The sequence below is a fragment of the Papio anubis genome, chromosome 4, assembly GCF_008728515.1.
Source record: "Papio anubis isolate 15944 chromosome 4, Panubis1.0, whole genome shotgun sequence".
NCBI classification, from domain to species: Eukaryota; Metazoa; Chordata; class Mammalia; order Primates; family Cercopithecidae; genus Papio; species Papio anubis.
Genome location: NC_044979.1, coordinates 59,007,997 through 59,033,209, shown reverse-complemented (window position 1 = coordinate 59,033,209; position 25,213 = coordinate 59,007,997). Strand labels below are relative to the sequence as shown.

The 25,213-nt window shown below is 36.3% G+C and overlaps 1 long non-coding RNA gene and 1 pseudogene across 4 annotated transcripts in view; one reads left to right on the top strand and one right to left on the bottom strand.

Moving 5' to 3' along the window:
- The first annotated feature begins 1,688 nt into the window (after window positions 1–1,688).
- On the top strand, window positions 1,689–24,199 carry LOC108585108 (annotated as a pseudogene).
- LOC116274499 overlaps window positions 20,478–25,213 on the bottom strand; it is a 44,814-nt gene continuing 40,078 nt past the window's right edge. For 3 of the 4 annotated variants that reach the window (XR_004183186.1, XR_004183187.1, XR_004183189.1), the window contains exon 7: window positions 21,905–24,268. This is a non-coding gene — a long non-coding RNA (uncharacterized LOC116274499). The other variant, XR_004183188.1, reaches the window with a different exon arrangement.

The window sequence follows — 25,213 nt, the reverse complement described above, 5'->3', positions numbered from 1 at the left end:
AGGAGGGTGGATCACTTGAGTTCAGGAGTTCAAGACCAGCCTGGCCAACATGGTGAAACCCCATCTCTACTAAAAGTACAAAAATTAGCCAGTCGTGCTGGTAAGTGCCTGTAATCCCAGCTACTGGGGAGGCTGAGGCAGGAGAATCACTTGAACCAGGGAGGAGGAAGTTGCAGGGAGCCGAGATCGCGCCACTGCACTCCAGCCTGGGCAACAAAGCGATACTCTATCTCAAAAAAAAAAAAAAAAAACCAGCATACAAATCCAGAATTTACATGTCTAAATTCACACATTTTATTTTCAGTAATTGAAGTAAAATGTAGTCATACTAAACAATAAAGTGGTGTTTATTGGAAAAAACATTTTATATTGCTTCAATTTTACTTTTAGGTTAATAAAATAAAAAGTCAGCTCTTCATTTGCACTAACTACATTTTGAGAGTTCAGTAACTGTATAGATCTTCATGGGAAAAATCTGAAAATTATATAATAAAATGTTAACTCAGGTCGTAACCAAATGAAGGATTTTACGTATTCTTGATTATTTTTTCTTATAAACATATTCTAAGATTCCTATAGTTATATATGCATTTCTATGTAACTTCTCGGAAAAGGAAAATGATGGTCCCTTCCAACTTAATATATTTGTTTTACTTTTATTCTCTTCAGATGTGCTGTTGTTCTGTGTCTCCATGGATTATTAATATTTTCTGGATTTTCTAGACAGTTGAGGGTGTTGGACCACTTAGCTTGAGTTAGATTGTGATGTCATCCAATTTCAAAATCCCTGACCCTTTGTATATAACAAATATGCTATACAAATAATCTATTTCTTTAATTGTATATTTATTTAACATTTACTTCTCAAGTGCTATACAGGGTGAGCAGTGGTCTAGGTCTAAGGAAAATCCAAAGTGACAATGTTCTTGTTGTTAAGGAGCATCCATCCAAATGGTCGTTTAAATAGATCGATGGTAAACAAGAAAACAAATAGGGTGTTTTCAGATGGTGATAAGTGTAGAGCAAAATAACCAGGGTGAGAAGATAAAGGATAGTAGGCAGAGCCCACTTTAAATCTTATAGGAGAGGGGATGTTTGAGATGAAATCTAAAGGATATTTTCATGAGAATGAGCCTGGTGATGGGTAGGGATGGAAAGAATAGCATTTCAAGTAGAAAAAGGTAAGGTGGATGCTAGAGGAGCAGAGTGGAGGCCAGCGGGCTGAAGCATGGAATGTAAGCAAAAGAGGATATAGAGAATCTGGGTTTGCAGAAGAATTAGGGGCTTGATTGTGAAAAGACACAATGGCAACCATTAGATGGGGATAAACAGAGAAGGGATGTAATCTGATTTATTTTAAAAGATCGCTGTTGTCACAGTTTGGACAACAGAAAAATTGAAAATGAAAGCAGGGATTGTAATTAAGAAGTTATCGCAGTATTTTAGAAAAGATAGGACGATAACTTACAATAGGGCAGTGGCAGTTCAGTTAGAACCAACAGGACCTAATGGTCAATTGGGCATCAATCAGGGATGGTGGCGTGGAACAAAGAGGAATCAAGCATGATGTGTGTGTGTGTGTGTGTATGTGTGTGTGTGTATATATACATACTGTATATATATATATACATGTATACATATGTGTGTATATATATACACATACATGTATGTATGTATGTGTATATATATACACATACATGTATGTGTGTGTGTGTGTATATATATATACACACACTGGCAGAGCCATTTTTAACAGGAAGAGGAATGGATCAGTGGAGAGAATCACCAGCTATGGTTTGAACCTTTCAACCCAGTTAGGTATCTAAAAGAAGATGTCAGACAGGCAGTTGAACACCTGAGTCTAGAATTCAGACCAAGGGGCTAGGTCTGACCTCATAATGAGATTTGGAACATGGCAGCACAAGAGTGTGATCTAAAGCCATAGGAAAGAAAGGGACAACCTAGGAAGAAGATGTGGACAGTAAAGAGGAGGAGGGAAAGCTAAATCTTGAATCAGAAGTAGCAGGAGGATGCAAATCAGAGACTGAGTTCAAGAGACAGTGAGGTAGGAGGAAAAGCGTAAAACTATTAGATCCAGGAATCCAGGAGGGAAGCTTTCTCGAAGAACAGCATTGCCAAGTAGGTTAAATTCCTATTGAAATTGGCAACTCTGAGGTAGTTGGTGACCTTGAAAAGAATAAAGTCAGTGGAAAGGAGAATAAAGTCAAATATGTGTAGTTTGATGGATGAATTGGACAAATGGAATTGGAGGGAGTAAGTCAGGCAACTAGATAAAGGATTTTTGCTGAGGAAAGGAATAAAATATAGGACAATAACTGGAGGAAATATGGGATTAGGGAAGGGATTTTTAACATAGAAATAGTAGAGAATATCTGCATGCTGATGAGGGTAGATTTGATAGCACAGTTACTTCTTTTATACTAGTAGGAATGGTGGAGAAAATGAATAGATTTGCTGCAGGAAATGTGAGGAAGTTTCCCTGTATCCTTTTTTCTCAGTGAACAATGAGGTCTAATGTGTACCAGCTAAAAATTAAAGGGAAAGGAGAGGTAAATATGCAGTAAGAGAAAAACCTGGGTAACAGTTAACTGGGGGTGGGGTGGGAAAAGGAATATCCTCACCAGGAGCAAGAAGCGGATGTTTCTGTTGTATTCTAATGTTATAATGAATGTGTTATTTTTCAAGACATGAAAGATTGAGTTCGTCAAGTCGTATGACTGACATATTTTCAAAGGTTCAGGAAATTAAAGCTTCATATTAATTTTAGAATTAGCTTTCTAGTAATTGTTAGAATCTAGTTGATTCTGTTTCCATTTAGCTCTTGTTTTTCTGTTCTGTTCTCAGTAATCTGTGAAGCACTTGATTATCTACACTTACTGACATCTAATCAGACTAAATATCTAAATGTCTCCAATAAAAAGAGGCGTTAGAGTTTTCTTCAGATGTATTGAGAGGTCTTAGAACTACCAATTCCTGTCCTATAAATTTAGATGTTATATTACTGCAGGATTCTATAACATTTTCCACAAAGATTTTTCAAAATATACACATATGCACACACACACAAATTTCATTTCAAGATTCAAATAGCTGAATAAGATCTTGAAAGATCTTGAAAAATCTTGAAAGAGAAAACACAAAAACATGGATTTAGTCATTATAAGATTATGCAAATGAATAACCTAGTTTGTACTAAAGCAATAGGTAATGCCTTACTAAACATATCAGATGACTACAAAGTGAACCATGTGAAAAATTTGAAATAGTCTTTTTTAAACATTAAAAATGCCAGGTCGCCTTAGTTTATCTGCTGTATCTGTACATTTTCAACTGGTGTATTATATGAGCTGGAATTTTAATGTATGTAGTATTTGTATTTTTGTAAATGACAACACAGTGTTTTCTCATGAGTAATAAAATACATCAATATAGAATGCAAATATATTAATTTTTAGTTTCATCCGTGTACTAAATTCCAGTGGATTCATTGTGTATTGAATTATACATTATGTTTGCTGGGTAAGTGAGATTATGAAATTACCTTCCTCTCTATTATCTTACTGGAGGCTTCATTGATTTGCCTTGATATCACAGAAAGCTAATATGTAGTGAGTATTTTTTTGTTGTTGTTCACTAACTTGTTACTGGTCTATCATAATAAGACAAATACAGAATATGTTATCTTTTACCTAATATTTTTTCAAAACACCTAAAATAATTACATCCAGAGATCTCAAATGAATTGAACTCTGTACATTTGATAAGAGAATTGCCTTTAATATGGTATATTAGTCAGGGTTCTCTAAAGGGAGAGAATTCTAGGAGGATAGATGAATATATGAAGGGGAATTTATTATGACTCACAGCATCACAAAGTGAAATCCTGCAATAGACTGTCTGCAAGCTGAGGAGCCAGGAAGCCAGTCTGAGTCCCAAAACCTCAAAAGTAGGGAAGCTGACAGTGCAGCCTTCAGTCTGTGACCGAAGGCCCAAGAGCTCCTGGCAAGTCATTGGTATAAGTCCAAGAGTTCAAGCTGAAGAACTTGGAGTCTGATGTTCGAGGGCAAGAAGCATCCAGTACAGGAGAAAAACAGAGGCCAGAAGACTCAGCAAGTTTGCTCTTTTCATGCCTGCTTTCATGCTGGCAGCTGATTAGGTGGCACCCACCCAACATGAGGGTAGGTCTGCCTGCCCCAGCCCACTGACTCAAATGTTAATCTCCTTTGGCAACACCCTCACAGACACACCCAGGGACAATACTTCGCATCCTTAATCCAATTAAGTTGACACTCAATATTAACCCTCACACTATTTAGAGGAAGCTGTCCCTTCAATTTATATTGATAGCCAAGACTTCTGTAGGCTTCAGACCTATGCATCAATGTCTCTTGAATCTCTCCACCGGAAAACTGGTTTCCAACCAAGCTGCCTATTTTTGTCTCTTTTGAAATTTTCATCCCATGAGGGTCAACACCTTCTACTAAACGACTAGTTCCGCACATCAACGTATAAAACCTAGCATTGTCTACTTCATATCCTATTGATTTTATTTAGAAACAAACTCTATCCACATTTCTCTCTGACAACTATCATCTGTGTAGATTTTGCTGCTATTATGTTATACCTAGACTGCTGAAATATAGGTTTGACCATTTATTTAAATCTCAATCTAGGAAATATATGAGAATGAAAGAGGCCCCCTCCAAAATTACATATTTTTAAATATCTCTTTACAAAAAATTATTTTTATGCTGAAACTGTAAAATAATTTCTAAAAATAAAAAGTGGCATGTGTCCATGTTCATAAAGCAAAAATTTAATATTAATGTTAAAAATATAAGCAGAATAATTATTCTTGAAAATTATTCATATTATTTATTTATTTTTTTATTTTTTGAGATAGAGTTTTGTTCTTATCACCCAGACTGGAGTGCAACGGCATGATCTTGGCTCACTGCAACCTCCACCTCCCAGGTTCAAGTGATTTTCCTGCCTCAGCCTCCCCAGTATCTGGGATTACAGGCGCTCACCACCACACCCGGCTAATTTTTGTATTTTTAGTAGAGACGTGGTTTCACCATGTTGGCCAGGCTGTTCTCGAATTCCTGACCTCAAGTGTTCCACCAGCCTCGGCCTCCCAAATTGCTAGGATTACAAAGGTGTGAGCCACGGTGCCCAGCCCACTATTTATGTTCTTTAAGCAGTTTGTTATACGTGTCTATATATAATGCCACTGAAATTTTTCTTAATAATTTATTTTTTCAATACTGTTTAATTATTTTCAGTTTTCACAAAATTACGTACAATTTTTTTCAAAGTTGTGTCTTATGGCTAATAAATTTGGAATTTTTGACAGTTTAGGTTAATTTTCTATGTGGACCATTATATTTTGAGTTAAACAAATATTCTTTTGACCGGGCACGGTGGCTCATGCCTGTAATCCCAGCTCTTTGGTAGGCTGAGGCAGGCGGATCTCCTGAGGTCAGGAGTTTGAGACCACCCTGGCCAACATTGGGAAACCCCGTTTCTACTAAAAATACAAAAATACAGCTGGGCGAGGTGGTGGGGGCCTGTAATCCAAGCTACTTGGGAGGCTGAGGCAGGAGAATCGCTTGAACTTGGGAGACGGAGATTGCAGTGAGCCGAGATCTCGCCACTGCATTCCAGTTTGGGCGACAGAGAGTGACTCTGTCTCAAAAATAAAAACCAAGCAAGCAAACAAACAAAAAACAATAAATATTCTCTTTACAGATGTAAGATGCCCAGTAAGACCTCAGCAAATTTTGCTAAACAGAGGTTATTGTTTATTTTATTTTATTTTATTTTATTTTTTCGTGTTCAAATGTACAAATATTTCAACCTAGATATTTTGACAAGCTTTATCATATTGTCTGCATTTTAAAAACCTTTCTTTGATATGTATTTCATAAGAAAATAACTTGGCCAGACGCGGTGGCTCATGCCTATAATCCCAGCACTTTGGGAGTCCGAGGCAGGCAGATCACGAGATCTGGAGATTGAGACCATCCTGGCTAACACGGTGAAACCTCGTTTCTACTAAAAATACAAAAAATCAGCTGGGCGTGGTGGTGGGCACCTGTAGTCCCAGCTACTTGGGAGGCTGAGGCAGGAGAATGGCATGAATCCGGGAGGTGGAGGTTGCAGTGAGCCAAGATCGTGCCACTGCACTCCAGCCTGGGCAACAGAACAAGACTCCGTCTCAAAATAAATAAGTAAATAAATAAAGAAAAGAAAAGAATTTGTCAAATAAATGTTCTCTTTTTTATTCTTTTGTATATTTCACCAAGTTTAAATCTATAGGTGTTTTATTCAGTTTTAGTAGAAATTATAAATTAATTTGTTAAAAAGAAGACCTACACCAAAAGGTTCATTCCACAAATTTAAGTATTTCAAAGTACAATTATAGTATTCCAAAATTATGTACATCATTTGATCTCTCATTTCTGAATTTATTCAGTCTCTACCTTGGATATATAGATATATTTTAATGCCTTCTGGTGTTAAGCATTGTTTTCCACTTTACTTTTCTAAAAGCCTGAAAAGCTGCATTTTTTATTGCTCTATTTGCAGAACATTTTGATTGAAGATTTCCAAACTTAATTTTGAAAAAAATGAACCAAAATTTAGAGGCCTTGTTTTTTTTTTAAAGAAGTTCAATTCACTGTAAGCCCTTTAGGTTGTTTTACAAACTAATTCTTCCAAGTTTCAAATATTTTTAAAAATCCAATTGATGATGAGCAGCAAAGAGAAAAAAGCATGTACTGCTAAGCTGAAGTGTGTTATAACTTATTTGAGATCAGCTTTATCACAAAAATTTTGTATTTGCCTACTCTGTACACATATAAAAATGTGTAAATTTTGACACCTACATTCTCTATGTTGATTATAGAACATTGTACTTTTTCAGTTTGCAATTAATTGTGTCTACCACAACCACTTCCAAATACAGCATATGTCTGTTTTTGAGTTCCTTGTTGCCAGAAGGGTTTGTAGATTGAACTAGATTAGCCCAAGTCTTTGCATTCTTCTTTGTATCCACACCCTTGGCATCCTAAGCAGATTGTACTTTCCTATTCTTTAGTTTATTTTGGCCAGTGGCATATAGACAGATTTGATAGTGTGCTATTAATATTTCTGAGCCTAGGCTTGAAAAGATCTTCGGTAATTGTGCTTGCCTTCTTAAGCCTTTGTTATCACCATGAGAGGAACAGGTCCTGGTCTAGCCCACTAGTACCATGAGAACAATGACAAACACATGAACTATTATGTCAGCTGAATGAAGCTCACATCAATGGATTCAGCCGCTACAGTCTGATGCAAAGCTTCTTGTGTCCGGAGTTTATTTCTTCCGGTGGGTTCTTGGTCTCCAAGAATGAAGCCGCGGACATTCACAGTGAGTTTTATAGCTCTTAAAGATGGTGTATCCAGAGTTTGTTCCTTCAGATGTTCAGATGTGTCCGGAGTTTTTTCTTTCCAGTGGTTTCGTGGTCTCGCTGACTTCAGGAGTGAAGCCGCAGACCTTCACAGTGAATGTTACAGCTCTTAAAGGTGGCTCCTCCGAAGTTGTTTGTTCCTCCAAGTGGGTTTGTGGTCTCGCGGATTTCAGGAATGAAGCCACAGACCCCTGTGATGAGTGTTACAGCTCATAAAGGTAGTGCGGACCCGAAGAGTGAGCAGCAGTAAGATTTATGGTGAAGAGCAAAGGAACAAAGCTTCCACTTTGTGGAAGGTGACCAAAGCAGGTTGCCTCTGCTGGCTTGGGTGGCCAACTTTTATTCCCTTGTTTGGCCCCGCCCACATCTTGCTGTTCGAGCTATTTTACAGAGTGCTGCTTCGTCCATTTTACAGAGTGCTGCTTGGTGCATTTTTACAGAGTGCTGATTGGTGCATTTACAATCCTTTAGCTAGACACAAAAGTTCTCCAAGTCCCCATGACCCAGAAGCTCAGCTGGTTTCACCTCTCACTATCATATATTTACATTCATTTACTTCTCACTACCACCCAAGGCCTTACTCCTGTCCTCCTCTGAGCTACCATCATCTCACTCTTGATTATTGATTCAGATATTAGCTGGCCATCACATAGCCATGAAGATAAATGTTTTAAACTGTTGAATTTGGGGGTGATTTATTAGGGAGCGTTATTGTTAATGTGGCATGGCCAATTGATACAATAGGTTTCTTAGCTGCAACATTGTGTTTACCACAATGCTGGCTCCACCAAAATTTGTATTCCTATTATCACTGTAAAAATGAGTCTTTAAAAACTGTGTCTTAATGTATCTAATTGTACCTTAAATGTTGAACTTTTAAACAGATTTTATATTTATGTAATGTTGTAAATGACAGATGTTCACCTCCACTAAATTTTTTTATTGATTTGATCTTGATTCCATGAATTGGGTGGAAAAATATTCTGAAGCATTATTGGATTCAACTAACAAAATTTCTTATTTAAAGCATGTAATTACACTTATATAAAACTGGCATCAGAGCCACTTGCTTCACTTTTTATATGTGCATAAAAATTGGGATTGAAAATAAATTATTTAGAAGAACATTCATTTGTTTTAAATGAAAACTCATGCTTTTCAAAATGAAATGTAGCAGCTGCAGGTATTAAGTTGTTGTCTTTGGAAACATTCTTCTTAAGATAATGATTGACTTTTGAATAGATATTGATGGTTTCTCAGAGATTTGTGTTTTCTGGTTTTCTAGTGACTACTGACTTTACTGTTGTCCCTATGGTGAATAGTAATCATTGATAAACTTTTTTTTGGTGCAAATTTGTATTATTCACTTGTTTTAAAACTGGAAATGGATGTTCAGTATGATTTTTTTTTTTTTTTTCTCTGCTGCCCAAGCTGGAGTGAAATGGTTTAAGCATAGCTCACAGCAGCCTTGAACTCCTGGGAGTTCAAGTGATCCTCCTGTCTCAGCCTCTTGAGTAGCTGGAACTACAGGCACCCAGAACTAATTTTTTTATTATACATGTTGTCTTAGACCATTTGTGTTACTATAAAGGAATACCCAAGACTGTGTGATTTATAAAGAAAGGAAGTTTATTTGGCTCATAGTTCTGCAGGCTGTACAAGAAGCCTGGTGCCAGCATCTGCTTCCGGTGAGAGCCTCGGATGGCTTACACTCACAGTGGAAGGCAGAGCGGTGCTGCTGTGTAGCAATCCCATGACAAGAGAGGAAGCAGGGGCAGGGAGGTGCCAGGCTCTTTTTAACAACCAGCTTTCCTGGGAACTAATAGAGTGAGAGCTCATTTACTACCATGATGAGTACACCAAGCCATTCATAAGGGATCTGCCCTCAAGACCCAAACATCTTTCACTAGGCCTCACTTCCATTATTGTGGATCAAATTTCCACTTAAGGTTTGGAGAGTTAAATATCCATACTAGAGCACTTGCTTTTCATGTTTTGAATTCATTGCTATCAAAATCTATTGCAAACTAAAAAAGCTTTACCAAACAATAAAATATTTATAGATTTACAATAAATGATGAAACTACTGTACCAAGAGATTATAAAGTATTCTCTATGTTATACGGCAGAAATATCATGTGTAGCTAACCTTTCATTTGCCGTATTTCCTGTTGACCCTGCTGACTGTCGACTGGTAATTTCATGCATTGTCCAGTCTGTGGCATTTGCCATGACAGAGCTGGCTAGTTTACCAACTGTCTGGCAGAGGCTGTGGCTTCAAAACTTCTCCCTTCACCACCTGAAACTGCAGAGTTGACTGTCCTAGCCACTCACTTCCAAATGTACTTTGTTTTCTCAGTGGGCATATTATATGCTGTTTGAAAGGGAGATGTTAGTTTTACTAAATATGGAAAAGCACTAGAAAAGGTAGCTTTTTCATATGCCTGACAGACTGACAGAAGCTGGGAATACAAAGAGTAGATCTAACTCATCTCTGATTATTTTAATGCAAATATTAATACAAATACTTTGATAAAAATAAAAAAAGTCCTGGACAAATGCTAAACAGGAGTAAAGGAAGCTTGTCTAAGCCAAGTTTTTACTTGAGGTCACTTGTATGCACACGTGCACACACACACACACACACACACACACACAGAGGCAACTGGCTACTAATTGGCCTCCTTTAATCCATTCTTTCTTTCATTCCAAGCATTTTTTTCCAAAAGAAAGAAACAACAAGAACCAGAAGGGCAAATAGTAACAAAATATCTCTATAACTGACCACATGAAAAGGTGCCCTGAACTCACAAAAACAATCATCTATTCTGTGGGTTTAAGTATAATCTTAAGGCAAAAAGCTATTTATCAGTTTTTCAGGCATGATGGCAGTAGCCATTATAATCATCCATCTAATGTTTTGGGTTCACAGTAACTTTCTGATTATAACATTGCTTCTGACACAGATTTTCCCCAGGAAGAGAATGTGCTGATTAGCAAACTTGAGTATCCTGTCTTCTTGATAATGCAATTCTCTCTCTCTCTTTTTTTTTTTTTTTTTTTGTGACAAAGTCTCACTCTTGTTCCCCAGACTGGAGTGCAATGGCACCATCTCGACTCACTGAAACATCCACCTCCCAGGTTCAAGTGATTCTCCTGCCTCAGCCTCCCGATTAGCTGGGATTACAGGCGCCTGCCACCATGCCCAGCACATTTCTGTATATTTAGTAGAGACAGGGTTTCACCATGTTGACCAGGCTGGTCTCAAACTCCTGACCTCAGGTGATTCATCCGCCTTGGTCTCCCAAAATACTGGGATTACAGGTATGAGCCACCATGCCCGGCCGATAATGCAATTCTTATTTTAAAATAACATGTTGGCTCTCTGGATTAATAAGCAGTCAAAAATATTTTGAATGTATCTTCCTTTGGAATATTGCCTTCTATCTTTTCCTGTTACAGTACATTCTAGAAAGAATAGTCTTTGTCTCTGATTTCTCACTAATTCATTTATTCAAAAAATGTTTACAGAGAACTCAATACCTGATGGTAGGAAAACTTCCAGAACATACATTTAGACAATTGTTGAAATAGGACCAACTCCTGTGTACTTTCCATTACATTACAACTTCTTTAGCTTTGGAAGTCTTTTCAATTAATGCAATGAAAGTGAATGGAGTGCTTAATCACTTCATTATTTAGGGATTTTTGCTTTTGATTCAGTGACAGATTGAATATTATTGCAATTGTGATTTAAAATGCTGAAGAAAACATATTGCTAATCATTCCTTCATATCTTTTTCTACTTTCAAAACAATTTTCCAAACTACAGTACTTTATAATAAAGTCTCTTATTTCTACAAAATCCTGAACTGTGCCTGTTTGTTTAACTGACTCACTCAATGGCCAAATTGCAACATACAGATTCTAAAGAGTATTTAAGATGTGAAAAAGTAACGTTGAGTATAATTTGAGCTGCCTTTCTTTGGAATTTATTTATTTTCTATGCCACCTGCGACCTTTAAACCTTTCAATATACAAGGTTTTTAATTCCTTGAGCGTCTCTGCTCAAACTCTTAATGTGCACACAAATCACCTGGGCTGGGGATCGTGTTAAAATGTAAATCACAATTCAGCAAGGCTGAGGTGGGGCCTGAGAGTCTGTATTTCTGACAAGCTCCCAGGAGTTGTAGATACTGCTGATTCAGGGAATGCATTTGAATAAGAAGACTCTAGAAGACAACCCAAAATGCTAATAATTTGGAATGTTTTATGAATGTACCAAAAACATACAGATTTTGATAAGTACCCTTGGTAATATATATTGATGTGCTCTTAGGAGTAAGCAGTGGGCCCAGCATTGCCCAGGAATGTAGGACCATCAAAATGAGCTTTCTGCTTTAAAAACTGAGAGTATACCCAAATTATTACAAACCAGTAAGTTAATCATTTTATGTGCATTATCATCAGGTATTTAGGTATGTACAACTGTGTTAACATAAGCGATACATTTATGGATTATCTAGGTTTCTTGACTGTGAACACTAAACTCAGTTTGCATACCATGTTTGTGAAAATATTTTTAAACATGGAAAGTAGTCAAGAATTCAAGAACAATAACATTAATGTCCAATGTGTATGTATTCTTGTATGGTTGCAAATTATTTATTACTATAAATATTTGTTACTTTCCACTTGGTTTAATTATTGGATACTTAACAGAAATTTTCTATTATGTAACAGTTTAAAAATAACTTGTTATATTTTTCTCTTTTTAAAGAAAAACAATGTAGTATGAAATGAAAATTATAAAATATCATGAATGTAATGTTTTATTATCAATTAATATGTTGAATGAAGTATATAAGGTCTGTCAGCCCACATACTGCTTCTTCCAGCTCCCAACAAACATCAAAATGCCTTGATATTATCCTGCTATTTTAAGAAAATGGGCACTTAGAAAACTCAGTTCTTCTATTTCTATGGCAATCAGAATGCTCAATTTCTATTTGATTTTTAAGTTAAAGCAGTCTCATTTGCATACATACAATAAAAGTTTTTAAGTGTGGCTAGAATCATTTCCATGATTCTACATATTTCATCTTAATATTCTTGAAACTGACATTGTGCTATAATTTGCAAAACTAAAATCCATTAAGAAATAATCATTGGTAGAAAAAGTAAAAACCAAGAAGACAGATACCACATTTAATGCAACTTTACTTTTTCACAGTAACCCAATGGTCAGGAAGAAAAGCATCACAAAGTAGTTTAGCATAATGGTAGGATTGATTAACTTGCTAGAAATAGAGTTTTTATCCAAGTTTGGATTGGCTCATACCAATTACTGTATGATTTCACTTGGAAATGGAACCAGCTACAAGCAGCTATGTGCCTAAGCTGAATACATAAATTGTACCTGTGCCATTACTCTCTCTTTTTGTCTAGAATACACTTATATACATAGTAAAAGCAAGGATAAATAGAAACAGCAATACTTACAAAAATACTTTTTCAATTCTTCCTGGAATGTTTGTGTTTTACAAATGTCTCTATACATTTTTTTTCTTTTATTGTAAACAAGAGTCTTATTCTGTGTGTCTCTTAGTATTCTAGCAAACATTTGTGCCATGTTCAATTATGAATGCATTCCTTTAATTGAGAGGATTGAATAAATTATATGCTTAGCTGATGAAAGCACTTTCTTTTCTAAATAAGCAGTTTGATATAAAATACTTCAGTAAGTAACTGATCTGTATTTTACTGAATTTAGAAATTTATATCAGGAACTTTTATCTACAGGAGCTACACACTTCTTATACTAATTTTTTTCTGGAATAAGACAGTGTGACCAGATGAAGTCAAATATAATTTCCATGCAGCTTTTTCTTACACTCTGAAGAGCAAGCACTTAGGCAAATAAAAGCAAAATTGTGCCTCAAAAAGCCACATCCTCAATGGATGTCTTTTAGAGGAAGCACTATTTTTTTTTTCCAACCAAAACAGGATACTTACAGCCTTCAGAGATAAAATAGCAGAACCTACCAGTCTCTCAGCATCTGAAACCACAGTCTGTACCTGTCATTTATTGTTTTGTAAATGAACTAAAAATAAAAGATGGATGGGCTGTGTGAAATCCATAAATTCTGTTAATGGTCTACTAAGAAGCCATGTTTTAGGACACTTGCTGTTACTCAATGATTCTATTTCCACGTTGTTTTAAAGAGAGCTCTCAAAGCACTTGCTTATTTTGTCATTTTATTCCTACTTTGACTTCAAGGTAAAATAATGATTTTAGCTTATGTAGTTGCTTTCTATAAATGCACTCAGCACATGATTTTGCCTTCTAATTCCACAGAAAGTCAAGAGTTCTCAATTTACTGTCCCTCCTCACTTAATTCCATGAAAACAAAGCTGCATCCACATCAGTTATTTCTTTCTAGTCTCAGGGGCTGTGCTTATGTCCAAAGCTAATGCTAACCGATATTGTTCTCTGGATATTTGTACACCCTCCTACTCAAGAAAATCCCTCTACCAATTCTCTCTCTCCCCTCTTCCTTTTCTGTCTATCAGCTCTCTAACTCTTTATTGCTATCGCTCCACCTCCTTATCTCATCTCTATCTTTCCTTTTGTCCTATATTTTCAACTTCCTCAGCTCCACTGGCTCTTTCAGACCCTTTCTTTTCTGAGTGTAAGCACTCTTAGTCACTTTTGTTCTGAAAGTATTATAACTGCCCCTGTTTCCTTCCTTTTGAAACAAAACTTCTTGAAAGAGTAGAGCACTCTACATTTCCTCACTTCCAATGCAATCGTGAGTCTGCTGCTATTTGGCCTCTCACAGTATTTAAGACACCGAAGATGACATTAACTCCCTCCACATAAAACAGTCTCTAGGTAATATTTAACTTGGATTATGTGGCATTTACTAGACAGTTGAGTATTTCCTTCTTAAACTTTCTTTTTTTGGCTTTCTTTTTTGTTTCCTACATTTCTTTCTTTCACTAGTCTTGAAACAAAAATATTTAAGTAAAATTAGTAGCAGAGCTGAACAAATTCTTAGACATAAAAGAAAAATGAATGCCAATCTGATTTAGAAAAAAAAAACCATCGAACTGCCCAGATCCTAAAATTATATATGAAAAGCAGTCATTAGCTACACTTCCAATTAGTTAAATACATAAAACTATAATTTTATTTTCAATTATCACCATAGGAAGAACTGTTTTATTCTACTCACATGTCATTGGGTGGAAAATATTGCTAGTACTGCTTGAGCTGAACAGGCCAAGAGAAACCACTGAACAGGGAGAGGCAGCCAAACTTTTACAACATTGGTAATGATTATAGGGAAGAGGTGCTAGACTCTGAATTGTCTCAGTTTTCTGTTTCTCAAAAAAGAAAGGTTTAAAAGGAACTAATCTGAGACATTTTTTTAAAAAAGCAAGTTAGTATTTCTGCTCCTGCTAAATTCTACATCCAAGTTTAATGAGGAAGAGTGCATTTGTTGCCCAAGACTGCCTTAACAAAGTACAAAAACCAGGTAACTTATAATGATGGGAAGTTATTTTCTCACAGTTCTTGGGGACAGGAGCCTGAAATCAAGATGGCAGCAGGGCCGTGTTTCCTCTGAGGCTCTAGGGCAGGATGCTTCCTTATCTCTTCCAGCTTCTGGTGATTGCCGGCGATCTTTGGTGTTCCTAGGCTTGTAGACATATCACTCCAACATCTGCCTCTGTCTTCACATTTCTTCCATTTCTCCTGTGTGTGTATCTATCTATGTGTTCCAGTACCCCTCCTCTTTGCCACCTTCCTCTTCCTCTTCCTTTTCGTCTCACTCTGCCACATAGGCTCTGGAGTGCAGTCGCCTGATACAACTTACTGCAGCCTCAATCTCCTGGGCTGAAGCAGTCCTCCTGTCTTAGCCTCCTGAGTAGCTGAGACTACAGATGCATGCCACCATGCCCAGGCCTGGCTGATTTTTTTTTTTCTAGTAGAGACAAGGTCTCCCTATGTTGCTCAGGCTAGTCTCAAACTCCTGGGCTCAAGTGGCCTACCTGCCTTGGCCTCCCAAAGGGATGACAGGCATGAGCCACTGTGCCTGGCCTACCCTCTTTTTATAAAGGCACCAGTCCTATTAGATTTAGAGATCACTGTACTCCAGTATGACCTCATTTTAAGTTGATTACCTCTGCAATTTCCAAATAAGGCCATATTCATGGGTTCTGAGGAGACATTTATTATATGGGGATACTATTTAACCCAGTAAGTACATTTTTTTTTAAATGACTGATCACACATTATTTTTCTTCCTCTGCAAACCTCACTAAAACAATATTAAAACCATAAAGTAATAAAAAAGAGCTACCATAATAAATAAAAAACCAAAGATACCCATTGGAAACTGACAATACAGGAAATAGTTTTTAACATTTGAAAATAATCTAATATTCTCAATGAGATATTACAAGAGTAGGATGCTATGGAAAGGAAAAGAAGAGAATAAAACTATTATAGAAATAAATAACATTATAAAAGGACTGAAAGATAAAGCCAGGGACCAAAAGTTAACACACACACACACACACACACACACACACACAGAGATGCAGACACACAAAAATGTGAAAATAAAAGAAAGAGGAAAAATTCATGAGGTTCAGCAACTATTTTATACAAAGTATATAGAGAAAAGAAAAAAACAAAATAGGTTAACTATCAAGAACTATATAAAACAGTTTTTAGAAAGACATAAATCTCCAAATTGAAGGTGTCCAGCACAAGTGGCCCATAAAAAAATAAAGGAAGACCTCACAAATCACATAAAATGTGACATTTCAAAATAGTATCAAGAAGAAAAAGCTTCTAGAGAAAATAACAAAGGTCACCTACAAGAGACAGAAAATCAGAATTGTATTAGCCTTCTCAAAAGCTATAATGAATGATAGAAGATCTTGGAGCCATGTCTTCAAAATTATTGATGAAAATGATATTTGATGAATAATTTTATAGTCAGCCAAATTATCAATCAAGGATGAGAATAAATTAAAGTCATTTTTAGAAATACACAAATATATGTCAGCTACTGATTCATGGGAAGCTACTAGAGGATATACCTGAACAAATAAGGAAGTAAATTAAGAAAGACAGAGGTAGTATTCAGCAAAAAATGATCAATCTAGAAAAATGTCAGTAAAATTTTAAGGATGACAATAAAAGGAAATACCAGGACAATTGCTGTGCGACTTTCCTGGAGAGCAACCTGTCCACAGTGGATCAGGAGAATGGAGAGCTCCAGTCAAGTATTCTTGATAGAGACAATTTTGTAAACCTGATAAAGGGCATCTACAAATATCCCACAGTCAACATCATGCAAAATAACAAGAAAGGATGTCTGCTCTCACCACTTTTAGGCAGTATTGCACTAGAGATTCAAGCCATGGCAAGTCGACAAGAAAAAGAAAAGCATCCACATTGGAAAGGAAGAAGTAAAACTAGTTCTTTTTGAAGATGATGTGATGTTGTGTATGTATAGTAAATCGTAAGAAACACACTAAAAACTATTACACATTTATGAGAGCAAATAATAAACAAGGTTGTAGTATACAATATTAATGTAAAAATATCTATTTTATTTCTATATACTAGCAATTAACCACCTGCAAATGAAGTTGAGAAAGTAATTCCACTTATTCTAGTATCAAAAAAATACAATTCTTAGAAATAAATAATAGAAGTACTAAATGTATACTTTGAAAACTACGAAATATAGTTGAAAGAAATTTTTAAAAGCCTAAACTTATAGGTTGCAAGGTTTACTTATTGTTTGGATTATTGGATTATGTCTTGTTTGGATATATAATAAAGATGACAATGAATGTTTGTTATTCATTATTATTTATTAAGATAGCAATTATTTATTAAGATAGCAGTATTGTTAAGATAGCAGTACTTTCCAAACTTATCTACAGAATCAATGCAATTCTTAACAGAATAACAACAAATGTTTTGCAGAAATTGACAAGCTTATTCTAAATTACATATGAAATTGCAAGAAACCCAGAATAGCCAAAATAATTTTAAAAATGAAGAGCAGAGTAAGCGGATCCACATTTTCCAATTTCGAAACCCGCTGCAAAGCAATGGTAATTAAACAGTGTGCTGGCACAAGAATAGACATATACACTAATGGAATATAATTGAGAGACCAGAAATAAACCTATATATCCATGGTCAATAAGTTTTGACAAGAGTGCCAAGACCATTCAATGAGGAAAAATATTCTTTTCAACAAATGGCGCTGGGACAACTAGATGGTCATAGGCAAAAGAATGAAGTTGGATATTCACTTCATACCATATGCAAAAATAAATTCAAGATATTATATATCAAAGGCTAAAATGTAAAAGTTTAAACTCTTAGAAGAAAACAAAACAGTAAGTCTCGTGACCTTGGATTTTTCAATATGACACCAAAAGTATGAGCAACAAAAGAAAAAATTGCAAACTGGACTTCAGTAAGCTTTGTGCTTCAAGGGATACTATCAAGAATTTAAAAAAACAAACCACAGAATGGGAGAAAATATATGCAAATTATATACATGATAAGGGACTTTTATCTAGAATATTTAAAACACTCTTACAACTTAATAATAAAAAACAAATAAACCAACTAAGAAATGGCCAAAATACCTGAATATACACTTCTCCAAGGAAGACATACAAACAGCCAATAAACAAATGAAAAGATGCTCAACCGCATTAGCCATCAGAAAAATGCAAATCAAAACCACAGGAAGATGCCATTTCACACCCACTAGGATGACTACGTTTCAAAAGTCAGATAATAACAAGTGTTGGTAAGAGTGTACAGGAATTGGAACCCTCATACATTGCTGATGGGCATGTAAAATTGTCCAGTCACATTAGAAAACTGTCTGGCATTTCCTCTAATAATTAAACAGAAATACCAGTAATTCCATTTCTAGGTATATATGCAAGAGAAGTGAAAACATGTCTACATAAAAAGTTATACATAAATTTTTATTTGTTTGTTTCAGACAAGGACTCACTCTGTCATGCAGGCTGGAGTGCAGTGGTACGATTTTGACTCACTGAAGCCTGGGTGACAGAATGAGTTCCTGTCTCAAAAAGGTGGGCTCAAGCAGTCTTCCCACCTTAGCTTCTAGAGTAGCTGGGACTACAGGTGCACACCACCACACCCCATGATTTCTTTTAATTTTTGGTAGAGTTGTGTTTTTAATATGTTATCCGGGCTGGTCTAGGACTCCTGGGCTCAAGCGATCTTCCTGCCTCAGCCTCCCAAAGTGCTGGGGTTTCAGGCATAAGCCACCATGCCCACCCTTGTACATGAATGTTTATAGCAGCATTATTCACAGTAGCCAAAATGTCTGTCAGTGGATGAAAGGATACATAAAATGTGGTATGCTTATAAAATGAAATATCGTTTGGCTATAAAAATAAATGAAGTATGACACATGCTACAACTTGGATTAACCTTGAAAACATTGTGCTAAGTGAAAGAAGCTAGTCCAAAAGTCCACATAAAAACAAATTCTATTTATATGAAAGTCCCAAATAGGAAAAGCTATGGAGACAGAAAATAGTATAGTGTTTACTTAGGGTTGGGTGCCAGATGATAGGGGTTTACAGTGGTGACAGCTAAAGGATATGGGGTTTCTTTTTGAGGTGACGAAAATGCTCTAAAATTGACTGTGGTGATGGTTGTGCAGATATGTGAATATACTAAACACCATTAAAGTGTACATTTAAAATGGATCAGCTCTATGGCATGTGAATTATATTTTTTAAAAACTTTTTCTAAATGATGGTTTATGAATTCTGAGCCTAGATCATGGAAGATACCATGCTTCTGCCTTGCTATTTCTTAGAATGCTCCCTCGAGGGAAGCCAGGCACCATATTGTGAACATGCTTAAGCAACGCATGGAGAGGCTCCTGTGGGAAGGAACTGAGGCCACTCGCCAACAACGTGCCCCAAATGAGTGAGACAATTTGGGAAAATATCCTCAAGCCCCTGTCAAGGCTTCAGATAACTTGCAACCTTAGCCAGCATCTCGACTGGCACCTCATGAGAGATTCCAAGCGAGAACCACCAAACTAAGCTGCCTCTGAATTCTCAACCCCCAGAGTTCATTGTTATTCTAAGTAACTAAGCTTTGGAGTCATTCGTTCAGCAGCAATAGACAATGAATACAGTGCATTAGAAAGAAAGAATAATCAAAGTGTAGTACTTTGGAGGGAAGGAAGATTATTTGTGTGAACATATTTAATCTTTATCCCTACTCTGCAGAGCCTCTGGGGTACCATTTACATAACATGTAATGTAAGAAAGCACTAACACTTGGTTTAACTAAAATTTATGGGCCAGGTGCGGTAGCTCACACCAGTAATCCCAGCACTTTGGGAGGCCAAGGCGGGCAGATCACTTGAGGTCAGGAGTTTGAGCCCTAGCCTGGCCAACATGGTGAAACCCTGTCTCTACTAAAAATACAAAAATTAGCTGGGCATAGTGGTGCACGTCTGTAATCCCAGCTTCTTGGGAGACTGAGGCAGGAAAATCACTCGATCCCTAGGAGGTGGAGACTGCAGTGAGGCGAGACTGCACCACTGCACTCCATCCTGGGCGAGAGAGTCTCTGTCAAAAACAAATAAATAAATAAAATTCACAGTACATCTATGTTAATTATGGGGGCAGGAGAAATAGACAGTTATGAAAGAGCTAAATTCTAATTTTCCATGATGTGAAATCGATAGGTAATATCTAAAATTGGTAGCTTATAAAATAGCTGTGTAAGTATATTCTTTATAAATACAAAGCTATAAATTTCATAGTTCATAATTTGTGGAGTCAGGGCCTGCAAGATGGAGAATATTGTAGTGAACTACTGATGTACATTGTAAGTCTTGGCGCTATCTTTATAATATGTCCATAAATTATTTTTATGAAGAATAAATATAATTTCAAAAATTCAAAATATAATAATAGCACACAAAAGTTTAAAAAATTAAAATTGGAAATATAATTTATTTTCTGGAATTTCTAATATATACCATACACTGTGCTCAGCATTATCATACATTTGTTAAAAGATAATTTTCTGCAAAACACAAAATCATGACTCATATAGATATAAAAATGAACCCATGCTAAATAATTTATTTGCCTTATATGATATGAAGTTAACAGGTAGATGTTATAACTAGTTCAGGAAAAAAGAGCGAAATAGCAAAAATTATTATGGAATAAAGGAACGTGGAGATGAATTGCAAATGGAGACAAAACTAATTTTCCACAGAGGGGAGGAATTCAATTAAATCACTACCAGATAGTGCAGAATTTACTTATTTGTCAGCTACCTATAACTAAAAAGAGTTGCAAAATACCTGAAAGATAATGAACAGGGCTAGAATCTAATATCCCAGGAAGGTCTCCTGTAAAAGATGCTTAGTTTTCCACTGTAGCGTAAAACAATTATTTAGTACAACATGTAAACAAACTTTGTGAAGTAGGTGTTCCTTCTTTGTAGAAGAAAATGAAGCTTAAAAATTGATTGCATAACTTGTTTATATTCCCACAGTTAGCAAAGGCCTAATAAGGAACATAAATTGTGTGTATATGTGTGATACTGATAACTGTGATTTCTTTTCAATTTCAAAGGATGATTTTATCAGGTTCGTCTGTGCCTTTCTTTTTTTTTTTTTTTCTTTTTCAAAGCTGATACTGTCAGTTTACTTCCTGGGATCCAGTCAAAGTAAAACAATTTTGTTTCTCAGGGTTTTTACCTGCAGTGAACATGGCCATATCTCTCTAGTTATTTCTTAGAAGGAGAGATAATTTCAAAACAGCTAGGGAAGGAATGTGGACATCCGTCAGGCCTTGAAGTGACTATGAAAGGGCATAACAAAGATTCCTCCTTCCTCCTAAAGCAATGGCCTCCCTCTTTATATATATTTTCTTCTCTTGTATAATTACCACAGCCTCATTCACATTTTTCCTCTTTTATATTTTATCTCCTGCTCCCCCCACCATTTCTGTAAATTTTGTCTCATCCCTGGTGTTTTTCCTCATTAGTCTGATTCTGCCATCCTAGCTCTGGTCTGAACCTGGCTGGACTTTGCTAACTTTGGGTGCACATTTGCTGTAATTAGCTTAGACAAGGGAGGCAAGGAGCAGAGGAACGGTGCTGAATCTCCTCGCTTTTGCTCAATTTAGTTACTATAATATTTTAAACTATGAGGCAATACCTGTGACATCCAGCAGGGTCAAACTGCATCCCTTCCAGCCCATACCCTTCCCAGGAGGCCACAAACACTCCACCATCTTCGCGTGCTGCAGGGGCTGTTCGGATAACCCCAATACTTCCAGTAAGATAGACTCTAAAACAAAAGTAACTATCAAACAAACAAGCATAGAGGATGCTTTTAAAAGGACACCAATGAATCTTTAAAAGAAAGGGAAGGGAAGGGTACAGGTGGTCAAACTGCTCTTGAGGTTTGCATGTTCAGTCATTCTACAGAATTATTGTGTATCAATTATATGCCAAAGTCATAATTTTATGAGGTTACTGAGAGATTATTAAAATCTTGAGAAATTATTTCACATGAATCACCAGAGACTAATATAATAAAATATGAAGGTTTTAATTGGCACTTTCTGGAAATATCATCTCCTTCAATCCAGGTCACAGCTGGAGGAGGTAGACACTTGGCATAGCCAAGGAGCAAACTAGTCTGATGGGAGGAATTAATCATGGGACAACACATAACACAGCCAGATCACCTTCACATTCTAGTTTGCACTAAGAAAACTGTTGAACACTCACATTTTAAGAGGGCTCATCAGGAATTTTTATATTATTCAGATAAAAGACAAATATTTAGACAGGTTTGGAATAGACCCTCACTTTGTCAAGATTATATTGTTTGTATGTAATATATAGAATCAATCACGGTAAGGAGGAGAGTGATTTCAGGAAATAATGTAATCAAACTATTATATCCTAATTCAGGGGGTTATTTCTGTTAGGGAAACTGCCTGAGTAGTATAAAGAAACAATGAAAGGATCTATTCACTGTTTCTTTTTATAGACTCTGTGAAATCAGTACCTTTGTGCTATGACAATATTACCTTGAATACTTAAAAATATCAAATTAGTTGTTTAATAATCAGATGAAAGCTTATTAGTCAATGTTAGCTTTAGAAAGCCTTTAGTTACTTCAAGAGATACTGAAAGGATATCTTTGACTGCAGTGTTGGTGTGGTAAGCAGCTTCTAAGATGACTGTCAATGATCCACACCTCCTGATATTTATGCTATTTTGCAATCACTTTGAGTGTGGGAACTTAGTGGTGAACTTCTAATGAATAAAAGATGGTATGTCACTTAAATGAGATTATAAAAGACTGTGACTTCTACCTTGGGTGTCCACTCTCTCTCTTTCATATCGCTCACTCTCAGGCCAGCAACCTAACATATTATAAGCCATCTTACAGAGAATTCTACATGGTGAGTAATTGAAGTCTCCAAACAACAGCCAGAGAGAAATGCAAACTTGCAAACAACATGTGAATGAACCTTAAAATGGATCTGATTCCAGTTGAGTGTTGAGGTGACTACAGCCCTGACTGACAGTTTAGCCACAACCCTCTAAGAAAACTAGAACCAAAATTATCCAGCTAGGCCACTCTGGATTCCAGGTTCTCAGAAACTGTGAGATAATTATAAATGTTTGTTATTTCTATGCTGCTAGATTTTGAGATATGTTATACAGCAATAGAAAACTAATAGAATATCCTGTGTTACAACAGTATATTATCTTGAGTATCTAAAAAATTAATCAGACGATAGCTTATTAGACATCATTTGTCTAATAAAATGATGATAACTTGTTAGTCAACATTAGTTGCTTTAATTATGGTGGTTAGATTTGGAAAGCCATTAGTCTATTCAAAGGAATACTTTATAAATATTTAGATAGTAGCATTAGTTGAAAAGTATAGGAGTACACTTTCTCTTCCATGCACTGGCAAAGTTCCTGTGTTGCCAGGGGCCACCATCCTGCTCCTTGTTATTGGTACTGTAAGAAACAGCCATACCCAAAGTCTTGTTTCCACCGAGGTGTTCCTGATGCCAAGATCCATATCTTTGGGTCGAAAGAAGGCAAAAGTGGATGAGTTCCCACTCTGTGGCCACATGGTGTCTGATGAATATGATCTGCTGTCTTCGGAAGCCCTGGAGACTGTCCGTATTTGTGCCAATAAGTACATGGTGAAGAGCTGTGGCAGAGATGGCTTTCACATCTGAGTGCAGCTCCATCCCGTCCATGTCATCTGCATCAACAAGATGTAGCCCTGTGCTGGGGCTGAAAGACTCCAGACGGGTATGTGAGGGGCCTTTGGAAAACCCCAGGGTACTGTGGCCAGGGTCCACATTGGTCAAGTCATCAGTTCATCCGCACCAAGCTTCAGAACAAGGACCACGTAATTGAAGCCTTAGGCAGGGCCGAGTTCAAGTTCCCTAGATGGCAGAAGATCCATATCTCCAAGAAGTGGGGCTTCACCAAGTTTAATGCTGACAAATTTGAAGACAAAGTGGCTGAGAAGCACTTCATCCCTGATGGTTGTGGGGCCAAGTAAGTTCCCAATCACAGCCCCTTGGACAACTGGCAGGTTCTGCACTCATGAGGGCTTTTGGCAGCACTGTCTCCTTGGGCCATGCCAATCTGAGTTATGCTTACTAATAAATTCTTTTTACTGGCCAAAAAAGAAAAAAAAAAGAAAGAAAGAAAAATAAAGAAAAGAATAAATACTCATCTATTACAACTTGCCACCAAACTTCCATAAGTGCTGAAAAAAATGTTGTATCTCTGCCTGACACTAAAGGATTGTGTTAATGAGTTTGCTTACGTTCATTTTGGAAAATAAGTAGAATCATCCTTTAAAATGGAGCGTATTTAAAAGAAAAGGGTCTTCTGTATGTATTTTAATATCAGTGGGTTGGTTACTTCTTTGTAGTTTTGATGTGGACTCGTTTAAATTTAATTTGAGATCAATGCCAGTTGATGGATTAAAGACAGCTGCTTTCAAGAAATTTTCTCACGCTACCTTATGGGTGGTGCCATTCCTAAATTTCTGTAAGCAATCATGTTTCTTTTTCTAGGAAAGTATTTTGGGCCCAAGTAATATGCCACAGTTTAAATATGCTTATACAGCCCTCTTACTACATACAGTCAAACCACTTAAACTTTCAGTTCAAAATCACTGTCTCCAGATCAATGATGGCTCAAGTTTAACAGCCAAAAATTTACATTGATAATGATAAATTTTGGGCTTTATAACTTATTTCAAATACCATATTACTTTCATTTGGCTGTGAGTTTAATTCCAGAGACAAATAAATTTGCTCATTTTAGAACTATGATATAGCAACATCCCAATTCAAGATGTGATTTTTTGAAAAAGGAATATAAGTTAGAGTTCCATTATATCATTTAATAAATTTTTCACAAAACAGTGGCACCTAGTGGTCTATACAAATCCTTCTCCCAACTGTTTGTAATTTGTCTTTACTCTTTAGTTTGAATCTGGCATTAATTGGCTACAGCTGGTTCAATTGCTCGTTAGATTCACTAGGATCTCTTGCTTTACAGATTCAAATTTTTGCCATATTAAATTAATCTTTTATTTTTTATTTGTGTA